The sequence below is a fragment of the Geotrypetes seraphini genome, chromosome 9 (genome assembly GCF_902459505.1).
Source record: "Geotrypetes seraphini chromosome 9, aGeoSer1.1, whole genome shotgun sequence".
Lineage (NCBI taxonomy): Eukaryota > Metazoa > Chordata > Amphibia > Gymnophiona > Dermophiidae > Geotrypetes > Geotrypetes seraphini.
This window is the reverse complement of record NC_047092.1, coordinates 54,078,334-54,098,136: the sequence shown is the minus strand read 5'-3', so window position 1 is coordinate 54,098,136 and position 19,803 is coordinate 54,078,334. Positions and strand designations below refer to the sequence as shown.

General features: G+C 45.3%; 1 protein-coding gene across 32 annotated transcripts in view; it reads left to right on the top strand.

Annotated features, from left to right (window-relative positions):
• FOXP2 (forkhead box P2) overlaps positions 1-19,803 on the top strand; it is a 979,918-nt gene that overhangs the window by 736,122 nt on the left and 223,993 nt on the right. The gene's annotated exons all lie outside the window — the stretch shown is intronic.

Here is a 19,803-nt window from a genome sequence, read left to right as displayed (position 1 = left end):
ATTACAGTAATAAACACCTGCTTGTGAGTTGGTGTAAATGTAGTGAGTAGAAAGGGAACTCGTAGCTCATAGGACTTCACATATCAGGCAACCTTTAGAATACTACTGCTACTTTTGCTAAAAACATACAAAGCACTAAAAAAAATGTACACATTGATTTACAGACACGGACCAGTCAATATTTAGCTAATGGCTGTTAGTGGTTTATTTAAAAATGATGATTAGCCATAAACTGAATCAAGCCTGCATATTCAATGCTAGGCCATATTTTGACACCAGCATATAATATTTATGTCTGACTAGATATGTTTTAGCCACCTGAGTTTATGCGGATCTTAGTCAATATTTAACTAGGACCCACATAAGACACCTATTTATGCAGGTTCCAGCTCAATGTTACCCAGAACCTCCCCTCCTGCTCCCCCCACTATAAATGGGCCCAGGTCTAGGAGTAGCCCTTCTCCCATGTCTAAGCAGCCTCCCAGGGCCTAGCTGCATATTGCTAGTGGGCTAGGAATGAACTCCACTCTCTCCTGACCTTGGTTGGCTGCAGGTGCAAAATGACTGCCATATCCTTTAGCATTTGATCACTAATGTGACAACCAGTGTGAAAAGGGCCTATTAGCTCTGATGTTCCTCAGAACCAAAAAAGCTTGAACTGCTGAAGAAAATTCAAAGGTAATGTACATCTGAGAAGCATAGGTGAAACAGCACAAACGTTTTACCAGTGTACATAGCATATGTGACACCCGGGGCCCATCATTTTTTTTTAATTTTTTTTTTACAACCCCCCTCCTCCTCCCCCATCTGTATGAAAAACATGATGTTTAGTAACAGTCCACACATCACACAACAAGAGTGTACCTAGGAAAAGACAGCATCTTACATACTGCAGTGAGCAGTAGAACATCAATACACCCATTGTAAAACTAAACAAGCCAGACTAGTACAGATCAATCCTGCACAGTTAATGCTAACAGAAAACCATGTCTTTCAAACACACAGAACACATAAAATACCTTTGCCTAGTATGGAATATGTAATCACAAACTAACCTTTCCTCCCCTGTAGTGCGGTTTTTAGCCACTGTGATAACAGCTCAGACGCTCATAAAATTCTGAGCATCAGAGCTGTTCCCACCACGGTAGGCACTAAAAACCACTCTACAGTTTTGTAAAAGGGGAGATAAAATAGAAATACGTAGACAAAGATTAAACTGAACCACCAAGAAGCTAGACTCTGCATACAATGCAACACCACAGACACAGTGACGCATGTCCCCTAATATTGTACAAAATATAAAGATGATAGATATAATTCTGAAAAAAACCCCAGAGAAATAGAAACATGATGCCAGATAAAGGCCAAATGGTCCATCTAGCATGCCTATCCGCAGTAACTATTATCTCTTCTTCTTTCTAAGAGATCATCACTTTACAAATTAACAAATACACCCCCCCTCTTTTATGAAGCTGCATTAGTTTTTATTATTATTATTATTATTGCAGGCCGTGACGGTAAAAGCTCTGGTGCTCAAAAAATTCCTATGAGCATCGGAGCTAATATCTTCATGGCTGGTGATAAAAAAAAAAGCCTAATCCAGCTTCATAAAAGGGGGGAGGGAATAAAACAAAAATGGAAAATATGATAACCATTTTATTGGAATAATACATTTTTCAATTATCTTTCAAAGGCCAGAGCCTCTTTTCTCAGGTCAGTAAAGTATACTGCCGTTACAGTATCCTGTCCTGAGGAAGAAGGTTTTGGTCTCTGAATTAGTCAAAAATGTATTACAATTGTCCAATAAAAGGATCACCTTATTTCCATTTTCTATTTATAAATATTTGTCATCACACCTATAATACTACTTTATCCTAAAGCAAAAAAAAATAAATAGATATATTTTTCTACCTTTCTTGTCTCTGATTTCTGCTTTCCTCATCTTCTTGTCACTCTCTTCCTTCCATCCACTGTCTGCCCTCTCTCTGCTCTTTCTATATGGCATCTTTTCTCCTTCTATGCCCCTTCCAGAAACTGTATGCCTCCCCCTTTCATCTCTCCCTTCACCCTCATTGGTCTGGCATCCATCTTCTTCCCTTCCCTCCCCTACTCCAATGGTCTGGCATTTCTCTCCTCTCCTCTCCTTCCCTCTCCCACACCCCATGGTTTGGCATTTCACTCTCTCCTCTCCCTTCCCTTTCCTTTTCTTCCTTCATCTTTCTTCTCAATTTATTTTCTGCTTCTGTCTAGATTAAGTTTTTACTACCCTGTCATTAGTTTTCCTTTTCACTGTCTACCTGCAGCTTACCACCTCTTTCCCTCACCCAGTATTTCACTAACTCAATCCTCTTCCCCCCATCATGTGCCCTCTTTTTATTTATCCCATCCTTCAATCATGTACCCTCTTTATCTACCCCTTCCATCCAGCATCTTCTCCTCTCTCTGTCCACTTCCATCCAGTGTCTTCCCCCTCTCTCCACTTCCTTCCTGCATCTGCTCCCCTCTTTCTCTCTCTCCTCCCCACTTCTATCCAGCATCTGTTCCCTTCTCTCTCCCATCCACACTTCCATCCATCATAGGCTCCCCCTCTATTTTCCCCACTAACATCCAATGTCTGCCCTTTCTCTTTCTCCATCCACCCCTTTTCCATCAGCATCTGCCCATTGTCTGCCCCTTCCCCCCCCCACTTTCATCAGCATCTGCCTTCTTTCTTTCACTCCAACCTAATTCTATCCAGTATCCTTCCCCCTTATGTCTCTCTCCCCTTTCCCTTTACACAAATTCCATCAGAATCTGCCCCCTTTCTCTCCCTCCACCACCCTTCCATACAAGTATCCTGCTCCTTTCTCCCTCCATCCCAATGCCATGCAGCAAGGTTCCAAGATGACTGTGGCTGCCAGCTCTGCTCTGGAACAAGTAAGTGACGTCAGAGGGGGTGGACCAGCAGCCACGGGAAGGTGCAGCAAGGTCCCACAATGACTGCGTCGGCTGGTCCACCCCCATCTGACATCATTTACTTGTTACAGAGCAGAACCAGCAGACGCAGTCATCGCGGGACCTTGCTGCATCTCCCCATGGCTGCCGACTCTGCTCCTGAACAAGTAAGTGACGTTGGAGGGGGTGGACCGGCAGCCACGGGAAGGTGCAGGAAGGTCTCATGGCAGAGTAGGGCGGGAAGTCCTGGACTCGGTGTATTGGCTGTACACCCGCTTGGGGCGTGCACGTGGGGCTTACCGCTCCTGCCCCATCCTTGGTACACCACTGGATCTACATAGCTTTCAACTTCAAGTTCCAACTTTTTTATTAACTATGTAAATTGTACATGGGACCTTTATTTATATACATGTATTTATTTAATTGCTCATATCTTTTTCAGTAAAAGTTTAAGGTGATTTATGTTCAGGTACACCTGGTACTTCCTTGTCCTTGGAAGGTCCACAATCTAACTTTATACCTGAGGCAACAATTTTTTGTGGTATTTAATTTTATTACTGTATATGCAGTTTTTATTACTGTATATGCAGACATTTTTTTTCATTGCCTGACTTGATTCCCAAACCTATTTTGTGAGCACCCCAGCTAATCAAATTTTCAGGATATCCACAATGAACACTGATCTCTTGGCATGAAAATTGATTTCATGAATATTCATTAAGGATATCCTGAAAATCTGACTGGCCCATAGAACAGGTTTGGGAATCGCTTGTCTGCCTGTTCATAAAGATAACTATAATTTGGATCCTCCTCCATTTGGAAAATTGGCCATTTATCTCTACCCTCTGTTTTCTGTTCAATAACCAGTTCCTAATTCACAACAAAACATTGTCTCCTATCTCATGACTCTTTAGTTTTCTCAGGAGCGTCTCATGAGGAACTTTGTCAAAAGCTTTATGAAAATCTAGATATACTATATCAACCGGCTCACCTTTATCTACATGTTTATTTACACCTTCAAAGAAGTCCAGCAAATTGGTGAATAAACATCTCCCTCAGCTGAACCCATGCTGACTCTGTCTTATAAACCATGTTTATCTACATGTTCTGTAATTTTATTTTTTATGATTTTAACTATTTTTCCCATCACTGAAGTCAGGCTCACCAGTCTGTAATTTCTTATATCACCCCTGGAACCCTTTTTTAAAAATCAGCATAGCATTAGTCACCCTCCAGTCCTCAGGTACTACAGATGATTTTATTGATGGGTTACTGATCACTAACAACAGATCAGCAATTTCATGTTTGAGTTCTTTCAGTACCCTGGGATGTATACCATCCAGTCCAGGTGATTTATCACTCTTTAACTTGTCGATTTGTCTCAGTACATAGTCCAGGTTCACTGAGATTTTTTTCAGTTCCTCCATGTCATCACCCTTGAAAACCATTCTGGTACATATCTCTTACAGTATATCTTCTTCTGTAATAACTGAAGCAAAGAATTAATTCAGTTTCTGCTTTTTGGTCTTGTCCTCCATCACTGCTTCTTTTACTCCTTGATGATGTAACGGTCCCACAGATTCCCTCACAGGCTTTCTGTTTCTGATGTATCTGAAAAAGTTGAGTTTTTGGCTCTGTAGCAAGTTTCTCTTCATATTCTGTTTTAGCCACATTTATCAATGCTTTACATCTAACTTGTGTTTATGTTGCTTTTTATTTTCTTCTTTTGGATCCTTTTTTCATTCTTTAAAGGATGTTCTTTTGGTGGCTGTTTGCTCTTCTTTCCACCTTGTGTTATAATCAGTGGCTTAAAGTGCATGTTTTACCTAATAGGAGTGTTTTATATACCACCAGTGGGAGTGAATAAAAATCCAAGGAGATTAACAGCCTCTTTTACAAATCCACGCTAGCGGCTGCGCTGCGCTAACGGCCCCGAAGCCCATAGAGATTTAAAGGGCTTCAGGGATGTTGCTGCGCGGCTTTATAAAAGAGGCTGTAAGAATCTATGATTTTTTTTTTTGTATCATGTTTATTAAAAACTTTATATACCACATAACAGCCAAAAAGGATCCAAGCGGTTTACAATATATATTTCATATCCATTAAGAAAAGAACTCCATTCAAAAATAGGAAAGAATAAAAGCAAAAGTTTTTTGGGGGGGGATTAAATTCATAAAATTTTATAACAATCAAAATAAATAGTAAACCATAACTAATTAATACAAACTGAAAATTTTCTTTAAAAATCAATCACTACATAAAGAAAGATTGCAGCCCAAACTCATTTCTTCAATTTGAAAAAGCAAATTGAAAAAAATGTGCTTTTAAATGTCTTTTAAAATTTATATATGATTCTTCTTTTCTCAATTCTATGGGCAAATTATTCCATAGCCGTGGAACTAAATAGAAAAACACACAGGGGCCTATAAAAAAAAAAAGTTCAAAAAGTGGCCTAGATCGGTACCGATAATCAAAGCTGGTTTTATCCAAAAACAGTTTAGGCTTTTACCCTGCCTCTGAACGCCTAGAGCGAAAAGAGACATTTTTAGAGGAGGGGAAAGGGCGGGAGGTGGGCCAACCTAGACTTAATCGTACTGCAAGTATAACCAAAAGTCTAGGGAGATGGCCCAGTCGGAACTTATACATTTTGACTTAGATCACCCCCCACTCCCCTCAAATATGGGCAGGAGGGATCCCAGATCCTCCTGCCCACGGCCTCCCCCCCCCCCCCGATTGCCACCCCAAATCATCCCCCAGTACCCAGGCCCCCCCAACCCCGGACACCCCCCTAACCCCCAACCCCACCCCAACTTACCTCAACATTGGATGGATGGACAAATCCCAAGTCTTTCCGGCCAGCAGGCCCGCCATCCTCAGAATGGCGGGCCTAGGGCCTGATTAGCCCAGACACCTAAGGCCCCGCCCATAGGAGGGACCTTAGGCACCTAGACCAACCAGAATTGGCCCACTTGCCTTAGGCCTCTCCTGTGGGTGGAGCCTTAGGCACATGGAATGGGTTGGATCCATGTGCCTAAGGCCCTGCCCACAGTAGGCCAATCAGGCCCTAGGCCTGCCATTCCGAGGATGGCAGGCCTGCCGATCGGAAGAGCTTGGGACCCAGCCAGCCAATGTTAACGTAAGTTGGGGGGGTTTAGGGGGGTGTCCGGGGTAGTGGGGGGGCCATTCATAGGTTTGGGGGCGATCGGGGGTGCACTGTGGGCAGGAGGTTCTTGGATCCCTCCTGCCTGTATTTGAGGGGGTATGGGGTTCGCCTTCCAGAAGAAGGGCTTGGTTTCCCTCCTACCGATTCGGGGGGAGGTTCTGGGTGTTTTGCCTTCCGGAAGGAGGACTTGGGCTCTCTCCTGCCAGTATGGGGGGGTGTTTGCAGGGGGGGGCCTGCGTCTTCGGAAAGAGGGCCTGGGCTCCTTTCTGCCGGTATTGTCAGGGGTTTGGGGGATGTCAGCAGGAGGGCTTGGGATCCCTCCTGCCGTGATTGTGGCCATTCGGTGAAGGTGTGTTGGCAGGAAGGCTTGGGATCCCTTCTGCCTGTAAGCGGCCATTCAGGAGGGGGTATCGCAATCATGGCAGGAGAGATTAGGCATCTCTCCTGCTGCGATCGTTTCGAGGGGGGGGAGGGATTCTGTAACCGGTGTTGTTTTTGACAGACACCGGTTACAGAATCCAGCTTTTAGGTGAGGACTGGCCCCTCCTTCGCCTAAAAGTTTGGGATGTGGGTGATTTTTTGGATGGGAATGTGTTTTAATTTTAGATGTTGTGGTGGTCTGGGCGATTAAACTGCTGAACGTTGAGGGTAGGCGATTCTTTAAAAAAAACTCAATTTTGGACTTTTTTTTTGAGAATGGACATTTTCCCTGCTGCTACTTTCAGCGTTTAGGGCAGGGGTGTCTCAAATTTCTGCCCCTTATGTGATTGAGTTTGACACCCCTGCCATAAACTCTGAAAGTAGCAGCAGGGAAAATGTCCATTCTCAAAAAAAAAGTCCAAATGAGTTTTTTTTAAAAAGAATGGCCTACCCTCAATGTTCAGCAGTTTAATCACTAGGTTGTAGCAGGGCGCTCCACACAAGTGCCTAACTGCACCACAGGTAACTCAGGGTGAGAAAGGATCTATACTTATCCCAGGACAAGCAGGCAGGTATTCTCACTAGTGGGTGATGTCATCCGATAGAGCCCCGATACGGACATCTTGCAAGTATGTCTTGCTTGAAGAAACTCAGAAGTTTCGAGATGCCCGCACCACGCATGCGCCAGTGCCTTCCCGCCCGATGGTCCGGGCGTGTCTCCTCAGTTCTTTTTCTTCCGCGGAGCTGAGAAGTCTATCTTCAATTTGCGCCCATTGAATCTCTTTTTTTGCCTTCTATTTTGCCGCGGGTTGAGTTCTTTTGGCTCTCCTGTGCATTTATTTCTTTCTTTGATTTCTTTTAAAAAAAAAAAAAAAATTTTCCTTCCGATACCGGGTCGGCCGCGTGGCTGGGGCCCCGCGCCTTCGACCTTGTGGCGGAGCTTTTCCGGCCTATGTCCCGGCCGATTACCGGTTTCAAAAAGTGTAGCAAGTGCCAGCGCGCGATTTCGCTCATGGACCCTCATCGACGCTGCTTACAGTGTCTGGGACTGGATCACTTCCCGAAATCGTGCCAGCCTTGCTCCACTCTGACGGTGAGAGCGTTTAAGCGCCGCTGTCTACTGTGGGAGTCCATGTTCAAGATGGAAGCTTCATCGGATCCTGCAGCTTCGACATCGACATCGACGGGTGCTTCGACTCCTAAAGCGAAGTCCTCTGCCTCCCCGGCTGCTTCGGGCCTCCTGAAACCGGCATCGTTCACACCGGTTTCGGCCCCGGCTTCGGCGCCAGTGCCTTCCTCCGTCTCCTCGGAGCAGGTATCGACCCCTACAGTTCCACCGGTGGTGCTCAAGGTGCCGAAGACTGGCAAGCAGAAGCACGCAGCACCGAAGGAGCGCGGAGACCGTGCGGAAGGGCCCCCTTTTGGTGCGGATCCCTCCATATCGGCTTCGTTGCGGTCCCTTCTGGAGGCTCAGTTCGTGCAGCTCATTTTAAGTTTTAAGTTTATTAGGTTTTTATATACCACCTATCAAGATTATCTAAGCGGTTTTACAATCAGGTACTTAAGCGTTTTCCCTGTCTGTCCCGGTGGGCTCACAATCTATCTAATGTACCTGGGGCTATGGAGGATTAAGTGACTTGACCAGGGTCACAAGGAGCAGCGCGGGGTTTGAACCCACAACCCCAGGGTGCTGAGGCTGTAGCTTCAACCACCGCGCCACACACTCCTCCTATCCTCATGCAGACCATGGGGCCTTGACTGATTGCCACCATCCAGGGTGACCTCCCAGCTTCGGCTTCGAGGGGCGGACCGCCCCCTCCTCCTCCTCCTCGCCGCACGACCTCGTTGCTCGGCGAGGAGGAGCGGCGAGCGGTGTCCAGGTCCTCGAGGAGGTCCTCCGTTAGTGCTGTGCCTCCTTTGGAACCGATTCCCTCGAGGAGGGCCTCCCTTAGTGATATGCCTCCCTTGGAGCCCATCCCCTCGAGGAAAGCCTCGTTTAGTGACCTGCCTCCCTTGGAACCGATTACTCCGCCCCATGACTCGGTGTGGCGTCCACCTTCGGGGCCACCCAGTCCTGGGCATAGCAGGAAGCAGGACAAGTTCTTCCGAACCCCCTATCAAGCCTGGGCGGCGTCAGGGGAGGCACCGACTCTTCCGCCTCTGCGATCGACGGCATCGAGTCCGATCTGACCCAGTTTCTCACAGACGGGCTCGATCCCCTTCCAGGCATCGATCCAGACATTCTTCGAAGCATTCCTCTTGGCACTCGACCGTCTCGCCTCAGAAGAAATTGCCTCGGTTGGGGTATGCTGCTTCGACTGGGTCTCCGGGCCCGGAGTTCGAGGACCCCGAGGTTTTCTACTCGTCCTGTTGCTCGCAGGCCTCTCTGGAGCCTGAAGCCTCTTCTTCTTCTAGTCCGTCTCGCAGACCGGCGACGGCGGACCAACTGTCCTTTTCATCGTTCCTCAGGCAGATGACAGATGACATGGACATTACTCTCGATGCTGGGTCTCGATATTCCAAGGAGTACCTCGATACCATGCACTTGCCTCGTCCTCCGGCAGAGTCCTTGCGGCTTCCCCTGCACAAGCTCCTCGACCAGACCTTCATGCGATGCTTCGAGTCTCCTTACTCTCTCCCTGCGGTCCCTGACAAATTGGATGCGTGGTACCGCACGGTGCATCATAAAGGCTTCGAGGGTCCTCAGCTTTCTCACCAGTCCCTCCTGGTCGAATCCTCGCTCAAGCGGTCTCATCCTGGCCAAGTCTATGCTTCAGTGCCTCCGGGCTGCGAGGGCAGAACCATGGATAAGTTTGGTCGACGCATCTATCAGAATTCGATGATGGCGTCTCGAGTCCTGAATTACAATTTCCACTTTGCAGCCTACTTGGAATTTTTTCTACCTGTGCTTCGGAAGTTCACACCATACATCGAGTCCCAGGCTAGGTTTGAGTTTGAGGAAGTGGTTGCTTCGCTGTCCCAACTTCGGCTTCAGTTAATGCAATCTGCCTATGATGCGTTCAAGCTCTCAGCCCGAGCGGCGGCCTGCTCGGTGGTGATGCGCCAGTTGGCCTGGTTGCGGACCATTGATATGGACCCGAATCTTCAGGACCGCCTGGCGAACGTCCCGTGTGCTGGGGCGGATCTTTTTGACGAATCCATCGAGACTGTCACGAAGAAGTTGTCTGACCACGAAAAGTCCTTCCAATCTATCCTTCGGCCGAAGCCTAAGCCTCAGCAGTCTCGACCTTCTCGTCCGCCGTTGATTTATCTGAGGCGTTATCAGCCGAGGCAAACTCCACCTGCGAGGCAACCGGCGAAGCGTCAGCCTCCCCAGAAGGGTCAGCCTAAGTCTCAGTCACCTGCTGTCCCTAAGACCACTCAGCCTTTTTGACTGTCTCGTCGAGGGCATAACCAACCTCGTTCTGCCTCCCCCTGTTTTTCCCATCGGAGGGCGCCTCCATCATTTTTATCATCGCTGGGAGGCCATAACAACCGACTTCTGGGTCCTTACTATCATCAAGGAAGGATACTCTCTTCACTTCCATCGGGTCCCTCCGGACCACCCTCCAAGAGAGTATCCTTCCAACTTGACTCAGACCGCCCTTCTTCTTCAGGAAGCTCAGGCTTTGCTCCGGCTTCGTGCCGTGGAGCCGGTTCCGACGGACCAACTGAACCAGGGGTTTTACTCCCGGTACTTCCTTGTTCCGAAGAAGACGGGCGACCTGCGATCCATTTTGGACCTCAGGGTCCTCAACAAATTCCTAGTCAAAGAGAGGTTTCGCATGCTGACACTTGCTTCTCTCTACCCCCTCCTCGAGCAGAACGACTCTGGATCTCAAGGAGGCCTACATTCATATTCCCATTCATCCGGCCTCTCGCAAGTTCCTCAGATTTCGGGTAGGACATCTCCATCTGCAGTATCGAGTGCTTCCATTCAGCCTGTCTTCGTCCCCCAAATGTCTGGTGGTGTTGGCTGCGGCCCTCCGGAACCAAGGTCTTCAGGTATTCCCCTACCTCGACGACTGGCTGATCAAGGCTCCCTCGGCCTCGGGGGTCCTCTCAGCGACCCTGTCAACGATTCTGTTCCTGCAGAGTTTGGGATTTGAGATCAACTTTCCCAAGTCTCATCTACAGCCGACCCAGTCTCTTCCCTTCATCGGGGCTGTCCTGGATACCGTACGTCTCAGAGCATTCCTTCCTTCTCAGCGCATGGATGCTCTTCTTCATCTCTGCCAGTCTGTGTCTTCTCGCCAGACCATCTCAGCGAGACACATGATGGTCCTCCTGGGCCACATGGCCTCTACAGTTCATGTGACGCCGTTTGCCAGACTCCACCTCAGAATTCCTCAGTGGACCCTGGCATCTCAGTGGACTCAGGTGTCGGATCCGTTGACTCGACACATCACAGTCACTCCTGCTCTTCGGCAGTCTCTGCTCTGGTGGATGACCTCTTCGAATCTATCCAGAGGTTTGCTGTTTCATTCTCCTCCCCACCAGAAGGTTCTCACAACCGATTCCTCGACCTATGCCTGGGGAGCGCATCTGGATGGGCTTCGCACTCAGGGATTCTGGACCTGTGCGGACCGACTCCATCAAATCAATCTTCTGGAGCTCAGAGCCATCTTCAATGCTCTTCAAGCTTTTCAACATCTGCTTCACGACATGGTGGTCCTCATTCGCACCAACAATCAGGTCACCATGTATTATGTCAACAAGCAAGGGGGCACGGGCTCGGCCTCTCTCTGCCAGGAAGCTCTCAGAGTCTGGGATTGGGCGGTTCGCCACAACACCTTCCTCAAAGCTGTCTACATTCAGGGGAGGGACAATGTCTTGGCGGACAAACTGAGTCGTCTTCTCCAGCCTCACGAATGGACACTCCACTCCAAGCCCCTTCATCAGATCTTTGCTCAGTGGGGAACGCCTCAGATAGACCTCTTTGCGGCTCCCCACAATTTCAAGCTGCCTCAGTTTTGCTTCAGGATCTATACTCCTCATCGCCTCGAGGCAGATGCTTTTCTGCTGGATTGGGGGAATCGTTTTCTGTATGTGTTTCCGCCATTCCCTCTCATTCAAAAGACTCTAGTCAAACTGAAGTCCGAACATGCCACCATGATTCTGATAGCTCCTCGGTGGCCCAGGCAACCTTGGTTCTCCCTTCTACTTCAACTCAGCAGCAGGGAACCGTACCTACTTCCAGTGTTTCCTTCACTGCTTACTCAGCATCAGGGGTCTCTGCTTCATCCCAACCTGCAGTCTCTCCACCTGACAGCTTGGTTCCTCTCAACGTAACTCCGCACCAGTTTTCCCAGGCGGTGAGGGATGTCTTGGAGGCTTCCAGGAAGCCTACTACTCGTCAATGCTACTCCCAAAAATGGACTAGATTTTCTTCATGGTGTATTTCCAATTCTAAGGAACCTCAGCGAGCCTCCCTATCCTCTGTTTTGGACTATCTTTTACATCTGTCTCAGTCTGGTCTCAAGTCGACATCTATACGAGTCCACCTGAGTGCTATTGCGGCTTTCCATCAGCCTCTACAAGGGAAACCTCTCTCTTCTCATCCTGTGGTTTCCAGATTTATGAAAGGACTTTTTCATGTCAATCCTCCTCTCAAACCGCCTCCAGTGGTTTGGGATCTAAATGTTGTCCTTTCTCAGCTTATGAAACCTCCTTTTGAGCCTCTGAGCAAGGCTCCACTAAAATTTCTCACTTGGAAAGTGGTTTTTCTGGTGGCCCTCACATCTGCTCGCAGGGTCAGTGAGCTTCAGGCCTTGGTGGCGGACCCACCTTTCACAGTATTCCATCATGACAAGGTGGTCCTCCGCACTCACCCGAAATTCCTGCCTAAAGTGGTCTCTGAATTTCACCTCAACCAATCCATTGTGCTTCCAGTGTTCTTTCCAAAGCCTCAGTCTCATCCTGGAGAATCAGCTCTTCACACTCTGGACTGTAAACGTGCTTTGGCTTTCTACTTGGATCGCACCAAACCACACAGAACTGCTCCTCAACTTTTCGTCTCCTTTGATCCAAACAAGTTGGGACGACCTGTATCGAAGCGCACCATCTCCAACTGGATGGCGGCTTGTATCTCTTTCTGCTATGCCCAGGCTGGATTACCCCTTCCCTGTAAGGTCACAGCACATAGGGTCAGAGCAATGGCAGCCTCTGTAGCCTTCCTCAGATCGACACCGATTGAGGAGATTTGTAGGGCTGCCACTTGGTCCTCGGTTCATACGTTCACCTCTCATTATTGTCTGGATACTTTCTCCAGACGGGATGGGCAGTTTGGCCAAACTGTGTTACAAAATTTGTTCTCCTAAGTTGCCAACTCTCCCTCCATCCCATTGAGGTTAGCTTGGAGGTCACCCACTAGTGAGAATACCTGCCTGCTTGTCCTGGGATAAAGCAATGTTACTTACCGTAACAGTTGTTATCCAGGGACAGCAGGCAGCTATTCTCACGTCCCACCCACCTCCCCTGGGTTGGCTTCTCTGCTAGCTACCTGAACTGAGGAGACACGCCCGGACCATCGGGCGGGAAGGCACTGGCGCATGCGCGGTGCGGGCATCTCGAAACTTCTGAGTTTCTTCAAGCAAGACATGCTTGCAAGATGTCCGTATCGGGGCTCTGTCGGATGACATCACCCACTAGTGAGAATAGCTGCCTGCTGTCCCTGGATAACAACTGTTACGGTAAGTAACATTGCTTTCTACTAAGACTAAATATCTTAATAAAAAATTTGGCCTGCAACTGTGGTGCAGTTAGATACTTGTGTGGAGCGCCCTGCTACAATCTAGCTTTTACATTGGGACTGGGTCCTTCTGCCTGCAAATGGGTACTGAGGCAGCACGGTGAGGAGCTTGGAGCGCCACTGGGATTGGGGCAATGCATTCAGGTGCTTGGAGCGCCACTGGGACTGGGGCTGCACAGTCAGGCACTTAGATGCAGCGCAGTTACTGAGGACCACATAAAACAGCCAGATGGGCTTAATTCGGCCCCCGGGCCTTGTATTTGACATGTATGTTTTAGGGGCTTAGGCCAAAAGGTGACTTAGACGTTTTTTTGATTATGCCTCTCACAATCTCTAGTTGAAGCAAGATGTGCCTTCGAGATATGGGGAACGACCACCTTATTGTCATTCAAAGATTGTAATAAATGCCTTGGGGAATAAAATAATGCCAAGTTAGAAAGACATGAAGATTGTAACTGAAATAATTCTCTATGTGCCAGCATCAAGATCTTAAATTTAATCCTAAATTCCATTGGTAACCAATGGAATTTTAAATATAAAGGTGTCACATGATCACAAATATAAGCATGGCCTAACAATCGAATCACAGCATTTTGCACCTTAAGCACTTTAACTGTCCTGACCCTATACTTGCATATAGTCTAACTTAGATAATACAAAAGCATGAATTAACATATGCAATGATTTCTCATCCAAAAAAATCCCGAATGGCTCTAAACCAGGGGTCTCTAAGTCCCTCCTTGAGGGCCGTAATCCAGTCGGGTTTTCTGGATTTCCCCAATGAATATTTATAAGATCTATGTGCATGCACTGCTTTCAATGCATATTCATTGGGGAAATCCTGAAAACCCGACTGGATTGCAGCCCTCAAGGAGGGACTTTGAGATCCCCTGCTCTAAACTGTCTTAGTGCCTCAAAGCCTTCGGCCACCACGGATGAGACCTTTTCCTCAAAATTCAGATGACAATTGATTATAATCCTAGCTTTCTACTATAGTTATTTAAAGAAAGATCTAATTGTGGTGTTGCCTTATCTCCTGAGATACAGCAAATCTGATGTCTATAAACTAATAAGATGTTGTCTGCATAAATGTATGTACTGATTTCTAGTTCCTGAATTTGTCTTTCCAAAGTGATCAGAAATATATTAAATAGAACTGGTGATAAGGCTGACCCTTGAGGTACCCCACAATCTAATGATCTATTCTGGGATGTTGATCCTTCAGTAGCTACTCTAAAAGTATGTCCTTGAAGAAACACTGAGAACCAATCCCAAACTACTCCTGCTAGGCCATGATCCTCTAGATCAAATTCTGAACTCAGATCTAATGAAACTACCATAACAAAATTTACTCCAGCCAAGATTGAGTGACCCTCACTAAGAAAGCCTGCTGAAACTGTCTCAGTACTGTGTATTATTTGAAATCCCGCCAGTCTTGGGTTAAGTACATTTGTTAATTCTATGTAAGATACCAGTTGTTCCAAAACTATCCTCTGTCAATTTTGCTAAAAAGCAAAGATTAGAAACTGGTCTATAACTAGCTGGATTCAACAGATCTAAATCTTTATTCTTCAAAATTGGTTTTATTCTCAATACTTTGTACTTCGCTGATTGTCCAGTTTCTCTTCTGTGTAAACCGCCTATAAGTCGTTTGATTGTTGGCGGTATAGAAGAATAAAGTTGTTATGTTAATTGCCTTTTTCCAACATGCAGGTAGGTACCTCTTCACTATTTAAACTATTCTGTATCATAATTAAAGCTAAAGCTAATAGTCCATGTCTAGAACTTGAAAGCTATTTTGATGGCACAAGATCTAACTCACAAAAAGTGACATGTATTCTATTTAATAATTTTTCCAATTTAGATAAAGATGATAATTGAAAAACTGACCAGCTAGATTTTCCTAAATGTACTGTATACTTCTTTCTACTAAATCAGCCCTAACTGGCTCAGCTTGACTAGTTTGCAGACTTTTCAACCCTGACTGTAGATCCAAAATTTTTGAACAGAAAATATCAGCTAGTTCATCTGCCACTGGCATTACTCTAATCCTTTTATTGGAGTCCCCATTTTTTAGAGCTGATACAATAGAGAATAGTTGTTTTTTTGGAACTCTCACATTTTTAATTTTCTGTAAAAAAATAATCTTTCTTTGCCTTCTTTATTTCCCTATTATAGATATTCTGAATATTCTTACAATGCCACAGAGCTGAACTCATTCTTTTCTTTTTCCAAACTCTTTCTGCCCTCCTTAATTGCCTCCTAAGTAACAACAAACCCTCATGAAACCATTTATTATTTTTTACCTTTAATTTTCTTAACTTTAATGGTGCTAACTCACCTAACATCTCCTGTAGCACCTGATTCCATGTTTCTGCCTGGTCCATTAATGGGGCCTCCTTCAAATCCGGAGGGAACTTAAGAAAGAAAGGTGACATTTCATTTATTTGAAGAGAATGCAGTGATCTATGTTGTCTTAACCCTTTTGAACCAGAATTACCGTATTTTTCACTCCATAAGACATACTTTTTTTCCCCAAAAAGTGGGTGTGTCTTATGGAGCGAATACAATTTTTTTAACACCTCCGCTCACCCGGTACCTTTTTTAAAATTTTCTTTCGTGCAGATCCGCCAACTCCTGCTCCTCCGAAGAACCTCGAGAGCACAATGAGATGCAGAGACCCAAGGAGACGGTGGGCAGCAATGCTGGCCGATTTGGTTTCAGGGTGACTCAAGCGCAAGTTGTGATTTCCTTGCTGGTTTGCCTTGAGTTCACCCGGGGGCCATGGAGGTGAGCCTCACCTGCGCCATGTTCCTCTGCCTCTTCAAGGATCCTGTCACGTTCCTGCTCTGCTTTCATAACTTCTGCAAGCGCTGTGTGGTCGAGTGCATAGCCCCGGGCTGCAGCCAGCAGCCCCTTCATTCCATGGCTGGGGAGATGCAGAAGCTGTGCCCCCTCTGCTGCAAAGTTTGTGCCGTGCCGGGGGGAGGGGCGCCTCCAGCCTGCCCGTCAACACCATTCTGGCTGAGGTAGTCAAACTGATCAAGCCGGGAGAGGCAAACAGAGACTGCGGGGGTGGGGACGGCAAGGCGGAGGCTTCCGGGCTGAAAGGCTCTGCCTGCCCCAGGCACCCGGGCCGTAGCCTGCTCTTTTGTAAAATGTGACGGCAAGTAGCCTGCGGACAGTGCATGGCCAGGAGCATAAGGGTTTATTCCATAGGTGGGGCGCCTGGTAATTGTGACTCCCGGAATAGCTGAGGCCGGATCATTAAGGTGCAGGGGCGGGCTGGGCCCCTATTTGGGCAGCACAGCAGCTTCGGCCTCGGGCTGTTTATGGAAACCTAAGCAACAGCCCCTTCCTTCCGCATGGGCCCAGGGCTGTCAGGCTTAGGGTTCGGGGTCCTTGCATGAACAGGTAACATGGAGCATAATAATGGCTATTACTGAATACAAGCTTCCATCAAATATCCGTCAGCAGAATAATTTATGAAGTTTAAAAAAATTATTGAAGAAACATCATTTTTTGTCACATGAAGTATTGTATTTGAATTTGGTCGTTCTATTTTCCTTTTACTGTTTGTAACTCTTTGTCACAGGGAAGGGGGCAGATGCAGTACCTGGCAGGGAGGGGGACAGGGTGCAGATCCTGGCAAGAAGTGTGAGGTTGGGTGCAGAACCTTGCAGGGAGTGAGGGGGGCTGGGTGTAGAGCCTGGTATATATTAATACACAATTTGGTTCAGAATGATTTTTTTCTTGTTTTCCTACTCTAAATCTAGGGTGCATCTTATGGTTCATTGCATCTTATGGAGTGAAAAATACGGTATTATCTGATTGAATATCCAAATTTATATTCCAACTAATTGCATAATGGTCACGCCATGAAATTGGATCAATATTTACTTGTATGGAATTATCTCCAGTATTATGAGAAGTTAACCTTAACCCATTGTTCCAAATTTAAATCAGCTAACAGGGCCAGAAAATACTTTGTTTTACAATCATTCACCATATCAACCTGAATATTAAAGTCTCCCACTATTATTAACCTGGAGAATCTCACTGATAAATCCGCTATAGTCTAATATATATTTTTCTATGTCTTATAGGCTTTTGCTAAAAGTGATAATGCTACTTTACATGTTTTCATGTGTTGAAAATCATTGATATATTTCTAAAGTTTACTGTATACGGCAGATGTGACAAAAATTTATTTCAACAAGATGCTTAATATTTAATGCTTATCCATAGCATTTGAACCAATTACAACAGATTTTCTATTTTTAACATTGTGGTATTTGATAAGATGACTTTGGGGCTCATTTTCAAAAAAGAAAACATCCACAACGTGATATGAAGGGACAGATGGACATTTTTCTTGACAAACTCTTCCAATTCACTATTTTGGAAATATATTTTCTAGCAGATATTTATGCTATTCATCTGAAGTTCATCTAAATCTCAAGGGGGGGGGGGGGTGTTAGAGGTGTGGTGTGGGTGAGACTAGGGTGGGTTTATGACCTGGATGTTTTTCTGAGCAACAAAAAGAAATCCAACCAAATCTGCAGAAAAACCACCAAAACAGGAAAACCAAATGGAAACTGCAGATAATGTACAAGATGCAGGCAAAAGTTTATTGTACCAAGGTTAAAATGCAGTAATATAAAACCTTTTTACCAACCAAGAGACCCTATGGCCTACAGTTAAAACCTCTTTAATAAAATCAAAAACAAAGGGACATATAATATAATAGGATGTTACTAATGATATACTATAATAAAAAGGATAGATAAATGGTATGTTTGAAAAAAATATATGTATATAATATCACATAGGAGTGAGAAAAGGAAAGGAAACAAGTAATGGATACCGAAACATCATATTAGGGGACAGAAGCATAAATATTAGCAGAGAGAATATGTGAAAAGAAATATATACATGTAAAACGGGGAGACTAATTAATCAAGAAAGAATGTGTGTGAAATTATCCTTCGTAGGAGACCTAAGTCTTTTAAAACTTTATTGAAAACTTTTTTCTTTCATGAAGCATTTGGAGAGAATATTATCTTTATTGATATGGTTTATATTTACTAGGTTAACTGGGGTCCTGTATGACATGATTAAATATATTTTAGATATGATTTGTTTTTAAGAGTTTATTGAGTATGAGTATTGTGTGTTATAGGTCTGTCCTATCTAATTTTGGGGCGTCCTTTTCTTTTATTGAATTATTGTTGTACACTGCTTGGACCTGTTGTAAGAATAAGCGGTATAACAAGTTTTAATAAAACACAAACATCTAGCTCTAAATGTCCAAATTGTGCCCTGGACGTATTCTAAAATGTTTGATTATGGCAGAAAAACATCCAGGAAAACCAAACGGAAACTGCAGATAATGTACAAGATGCAGGCAAAAGTTTATTGTACCAAGGTTAAAATGCAGTAATATAAAACCCTGTAACTGTAAATTATATATGTTTAACCTGTAACCCGTTCTGAGCTCTTTGGGGAAAATGGGATAGAAAATGAATTAAATAAATAAAGGAATGTTTCCATGCTTCCGGAAACATTTCTTTCTCCAAACTTTGATTAAACATTGTTAACAAAAGTGGAAGAAGACAATGTCTGTCCATTTTTATCCATGATATTGGTATAGGATCATGCAAAGTACATGATTTTAGATACCAGTTTTGACAACTGTATCAATGAGCAAGTTTGAAATGTTTCTAACTTTGACCTAAAAACACTATTCGAATCTGGCTCAGTAAAATCCCGAATGCCTAATTGCATTGTAATAGAATTTCTCAATGTGTTAACATAAGAATAGCCTTTCTGGGTCAGACCAATGGTCCATTTAGCCCAGTAGTCCATCCTCACGGTGGCCAATCCAGGTCACTAGTACTTGACAAAAACCCCAAAAGTAGTAACATTCCATTCTACCGATCCAGGGCAAGCAGTGGCTTCTCCATGTCTGTCTCAATAACAGACCATTGACTTTTCCTCCAGGAAATTGTCAAAACCTTTCTTAAAACCAGCTTCGTTAACTGCTCTTACCACAACCACTGGCAACTAATAAGTGCCAGAAAGGTGCCCAAACTGACCAGATAACCACACTACCCCAGTGATCACTGACTCCTTCTACCCTAAAGGATATAAATGAAACAGTGCACACCTGCCTGTAGAACTGCTTCAGTTGTTCTGGGCAGTTGTAATAGAGCAACAAGTAGGTTCCTGGAGTAGCCTGGTGGTCAGTGTAGTGAACTTCAGAGAAGGGAATCCAGACCCATATCCCACTCTAATTAATACACTTGTGGTGGAGCGTATAAACTCACAAAAACTCACCCAAAACCTACTAGACCATCATATGTTACATCTGCTGCGATATGTATTGTAACTCTTCACTGTTACTTGTAATCTACTCTTTTCCTGTAATGTAATTCTACTGGAAATGCCCAGATATCATCTTTATTGTAATCCGCCTAGAACCGCAAGGCACAGGCGGAATAGAAATCCCTAATGTAATGTAATGTAATGTAAT